We start from the raw sequence: 6,000 nt of genomic DNA on the forward strand, positions 1-6,000 counted from the left end.
ATGGTCCTCGAAATCGAGATATCGTTTTGTCTACTATGTTCATTGTAGACTCAAAATAACCACCTAGCGGTGGATCCTGCGTGGCTCTAAAAATATTGACATTGTATATTTAAATTATATCTGTATTATACAGGGTGCTGGGGAGTATTTCCCATAAGTTTAAGCTGTTGACGTGTCCACTTAAAGGAGCCGAACTGCATAACTAACATTTTTTTACCTAAAAATTTTTTTTTTTTTATGTTTTAATTACAAAGTAATTCGAATAATTCCGTCTATCCATGTAACACACTCCTTTATCTATCCTTGCATTTTAAAATACGTAAAACTTGACTACATCATAATTATAAGGATGCGTATGAGGGAAACATTTACAAAAGAAATATTTACCCCGAAAATATTAATTTTAGAATATGTGTTACTTGAATATTTTTAATTAATTTTCGGTAAAGAATATAACCCCAGAGTTATGAGAAATCCTCCTGAGCAGCCTGTATATGTATTGACAAAATAAAGTGAGAATGGAGAAACTTTTTGTTTTGACCTTTTATTATTTTTATTGTACACAGTTTGAAAACATGAGCTTTTTTATGTTCATATAACAAGGTCATTAAAATTACGTTAACATAACACAATTTCGTTGGAATTACCTTAGTAGAAGTAAATTTCTTAGTGGTAATTAGTAAAAATACTTACTTATGACTTACAGGAACTCCGTGATCTGTAAGAAGTAACAATACATTATTTTTTTTTTTTTAATCTTGAATTGAATATATAATACAATACATTATTGTCCTGAGTGCTTAGTGAGAGTTTTCATTGTTTTCATACTGTGACGATCGCGTAAAAGTAAACACGAATTTATATAGAGTTAAAACAGTTGTGCAGTAAAGCCACGAGATGGTGCTGTTTCAATTCTTAGAAATTCGCGTTTACGTTTACGCGATCGTCACAGTATCAAACTGCCACTAAGCACATTGATATAGTGCTAGTCGATCGGTTAGTGTGCCGTGCAAATTATCAATATTACTGTCCCACATGGCATGACAAATAAACATTTTATTATTGATACGATGACATGATAATCAATGCAAACAAACAAATAATCAAATATTTCCTATTAATCATTAATAGGAAATATTTGATTGTTTGTTTGTTTGCATTGAATAGCCTCCTAAACTACTAAACCAATTTAATTTCTTTCACTGTTGGGAAACTACACTATCCCCAAGTGTTATTGGCTATATTTTATTCCCGTATTCCTACGAGAACTGGAACTACGTGGGTGAAACCGCGTGGCATCTGCTAGTTATTAATAAAGATATCACTTACATTCGTAAGGACAAGACAGTATTGGCGATAATAATTTCAAAATACTATTTTTGATGCTGAAAATAAAAACATTAAAATAAAATAGTATGACTGAAGATCAATTTAATGAGATAAGGGTATTTGAATTGAAAATTAGGGGTTTTCAAAACCAACCTATTTTTCACGCTTGTTGCAAATGGTACCGGTACTTTTTCCGATGGTGGTGGTGGTGGTGATCTATAAAATAAACAATGCTTTGCAAAATAATACAGCTTTATAGTATAAATTAGTCTTTGAGTTAAACCTCAGATGGACAGACAGACGGTCAAGCTATAAGGGTTCCAGTAGACCGCGGTACTCCAAAAACGGTTTAATCTTTGCAAAAATGATTACGAACTAAGTAACTGATTACCTGTGATCTCCACACTAGGTGTCCTGTAACGTAAAGACCAGGCCAGGGGGCCTATTATGTATCTCGGTGTACCATTCAATGAATGAGTCACTACATAGTTTTTCATCGAATTTTTGTTTTAGTGATCATCTAAAATAGTTATTTCAATGAAATAATCTTGACTGCAACATTTTACATCAAATCGCAATGATTATTACGATTTGATATTAAATGATTTGATTTTTTTTATCTAACATGATTATTTTAACGAAATTACCTTCGTAAATATTAGTTTTTCGTGTAAAAAATACGTTACTATCGGCTTCTACCAAAACTATACTAATTTTACTCTTCATACAATGACGATATTTATGTCATTTCACAACCGATAATATGATGAAAAACGATGTAGTGACTGATTGTTTATAACCATGCAGGTAAGATTTCCATGTGTTTTTCCATTGAACTTGGATTTAGAAACAGAAAAGTATAAAAAACGCATATTTCGACTCTCTCACGGGAACCAAAATCATAGATTTCTTCCCAAGTCCCAATTTTTGGCAAGTAATACTACGTTCAACTACAAAAAAATCTCAAACTGTACATTTGTTATAAGATTTTGGGAAAAAGGGGTCTAAAATTTGGGAAAAGCTCGCTGACTATTTTTACCCGATTACGTCAGAAGGAGGGCTTATATTGAATCAAGTGTCATATTATTTATTGAATTTACTTACTCTTCATATAAGTTAACCAAAAGTTCTTGCCCCTCCAGATGGCACATGTGTGAAAAGAGCAATGTGGCGTATATAACATGCATTATGTCATTATCCTCTAAGATGAATTTACCGTCTGCGCCGATTTCTGCGTACTGCGACGAGTCTGTACATAACAATTTATTTGTATAGTATGATGGACACAGTTGGCTATGTAAATCTATACTAATATTATAAAGCTGAAGAGTTTGTTATATGTATATAGCAGAAGATCAACCATTATTAACTATGATTAATGATAGTTTGGCCAGGAGTTTTTAGGCACCCTAAAAATTTTTCAATGAAATCATCAATCAATGAAATTTCGAAAACCACTTGACGTACAAAAATTTCGGCTGGTGGGAGGCTTCGGCCGTGGCTAGATACCACCCTACCGGCAATGACGTACGATGTCCCGGTACGATGTCATGTAGAAACCGACAGGAGTGTGAATTTTCATCCTCCTTCTAACGAGTTAGCCCGCTTCCATCTTAGACTGCATCATCACTTACCATCAGGTGAGATTGTAGTCAAGGGCTAACTTGTAAATAATAAAAAAAAAGATGAAATTTGGCAGGTTACAGTTAGTAGACGTCCAGTAAGAACGGATTTTGCAAAAGGGTAGATTAAGGGGGTCTAAGGGTGGACGAAGTCGCGGGCATCCGCTTGATTGACATCATAATACTTTTTATCCATTAAAGAAATGGGTGAACGAGAACGTCGTTTTTAATTCGGATCTTAGACTATTATTATATTGGAGCCGTGATAGCCCAGTGGATATGACCTCTGCCTCCGATTCCGGAGGGTATGGGTTCGAATATGGTCCGGGGCATGCACCTCCAACTTTTCAGTTGTGTGCATTTTAAGAAATTAAATATCACGTGTCTCAATCGGTGAAGGAAAACATCGTGAGGAAACCTGCATACCAGAGAATTATCTTAATTCTCTGCGTGTGTGAAGTCTGCCAATCCGCATTGGGCCAGCGTGGTGGACTGTTGGCCTAACCCCTCTCATTCTGAGAGGAGACTCGAGCTCAGCAGTGAGCCGAATATGGGTTGATGACGCTTAGACTATTGCAAACGGTTTAACCCTATTGGCAGGAGAGATAGAAGAGTCACTCACTGTCGCGGTAGAACGAGGGCAACAATTGTTCCAACTTTACAACCCAACTTTTTCCTTTGATCGCTATCTCTGGTGGCGGTACCGGAATTATCTATTAAAACAAAAACAAGAATTGAACTGGCGTACATACAAAAGTAACATGTCGCAAATATAGGTATGTAATTTACTAATGTAACGCGAAGGGTAGCTGCGATAGGGATTGTACCATTATTTCGTCTTAATGACTAAGTACATACAAATAGGTATTTTGACGGCCTCCGTGGCGCAGTAGTATGCGCGGTGGATTTACAAAACGGAGGTCCTGGGTTCGATCTCTGGCTGGGTAGATTGAGATTTTCTTAATTTGTCCAGGTCTGGCTGGTGGGAGGCTTCGGCCGTGGCTAGTTACCACCCTACCGGCAAAGACGTACCGCCAAGCGATTTAGCGTTCCGGTACGATGCCGTGTAGAAACCGAAAGGGGTGTGGATTTTCATCCTCCTCCTAACAAGTTAGCCCGCTTCCATCTTAGATTGTATCATCACTAACCACCAGGTGAGATTGTAGACTGTAGTCAAGGGCTAACTTGTAAAGAATAAAAAAAATAAAAAGGTACCTAATTTTTATAATAACTTATAATTTATGAATGTTAACACCACCCCTAACTCGGGGAACTTGTAACAATAAATCTATAGCTACTAATAATATAATAAAGCGTTATAAAACTACAACATTGTATATTTAGTTTAGCAACCTCTACCCTACCCACATTCTACCCTACTCCTGAATTCATTTGTTACTTTCATTTGTTTAAAAAATGAAGAACCACTCGATCAAAATAAAGAATTTTTTTTATGTCTACGTGATTATAGACTTTAATAATAATTATGACAAAAGGCAAACCACTTACAACAGGAACCGGTGGGGGCGGAAGGGGCAGGTCGCTGGCCGGTTCTGGTTCAGGTACACGTTCTGATTCTGGTTCCTCTTCTGGTTCTGGTTCCAGTTTCTGCTGGTATGTTCTTAATATATCCTTTTTCAGTACAAAGAATCTGTATAAACACACATTTCTATACTTATAATAAATCTGTAGAGAGGTCAATTCTGTACATGAAATATATTTCCAAATTAATTATCAGGGGGTGATTAGTGATCGATACTGATGCCAAAAATGCAATCAGTAAAATTTTTGTCTGTCTGTCTGTCTGTCTGTCTGTCTGTCTGTCTGTCTGTCTGTCTGTCTGTCTGTATGTTCTTTATAGAAACAAAAACTACTGGACGGATTTTAACGAAACTTGGTACAATTATTCTACATACTCCTGTGCAGGTTATAGTATACTTTTCATTACGCTACGATCAATAGGAGCAGAGCAGTGAAGAGAAATGTTGAGAAAACGGGAGAAGTTACTCAATTTTTTAAGCTTCCGTCGCGTGTACAGCCTTAATAGTTAAAGTTACATGGAAATCATGTATGACGGAAATGTTCTCTTTAAAATTATCTATAAAAACATAACAGCATATTTATGTCTATCTTTTATTGTTGACTCACAATAACACGTGTAACTCCCAATAGCTTAGCAGTTCGGAGCTTTCTAATTATATTTGTCTACTCTTATGTTTATAACAAAAAGTTAACATTATTACCTATTCAATAAAAAAAGAATCATAAAAATCGGTAAAGAAACACCAAAGTTATACCTACAAGAAATACGCTAAGCCATCGCGCGTGAATACTAATTCATGCTATATGGATTATTTTTGTGTAACGGTTGCCGCGCTCGATGCGACTCGCGCGGGGGGGGAATAAATAAAGAAGTGCAGCCTTAATGAGTAGGGTAGGGGTAGGGTAGGGTAGGGTAGGGTAGGGTAGGAGCAGTGTAGGGTAGGGGTAGGGTAGGGGTAGGGTAGTGGTAGAGTAGGGGTAGGGTTGGGATAGGGTAGGGTAGAGGTAGGGTAGGGTAGGATAGGGGTGGTTGAAAGTTTACAACGACTTTCACGCGGACGAAGTCGCGGGCGTCCGCTAGTTGTAAAATAAAAAAGGTAAATACCCAGTAGTAAGATTTTTTTCTGAAAGGTTATTTATTTAATTTTCCAAAGAAATCAACAAAATAGTATAATTATGTTAAAATTATAGATAAAATCAACAAAAAACAAAGTATGGCATTTTTCCCCAGTCCTCAGCCAAAATATGTAAAAACCAGTAGTCAGCCCCTATGGTTGACCACAAGAGCTACTCGTACATTAAAAATTCGAAACGCAGAAGTCACTTACTTATTAACTTTACAAAAATTACATTACTTACATTTATTAATCTTATTTAACCGAATGTTCCATAAAATTCAATATATTCAAACCTAGACGTCATCTTCATTATGATTATGGTACTAACAAAACTTGATATTTTTATGACTTACGGATCGTTTTCCTTGGCTAAAGGTATGACGTAATGG

This window comes from Bicyclus anynana, chromosome 3, assembly GCF_947172395.1.
Source record: "Bicyclus anynana chromosome 3, ilBicAnyn1.1, whole genome shotgun sequence".
NCBI classification, from domain to species: domain Eukaryota; kingdom Metazoa; phylum Arthropoda; class Insecta; order Lepidoptera; family Nymphalidae; genus Bicyclus; species Bicyclus anynana.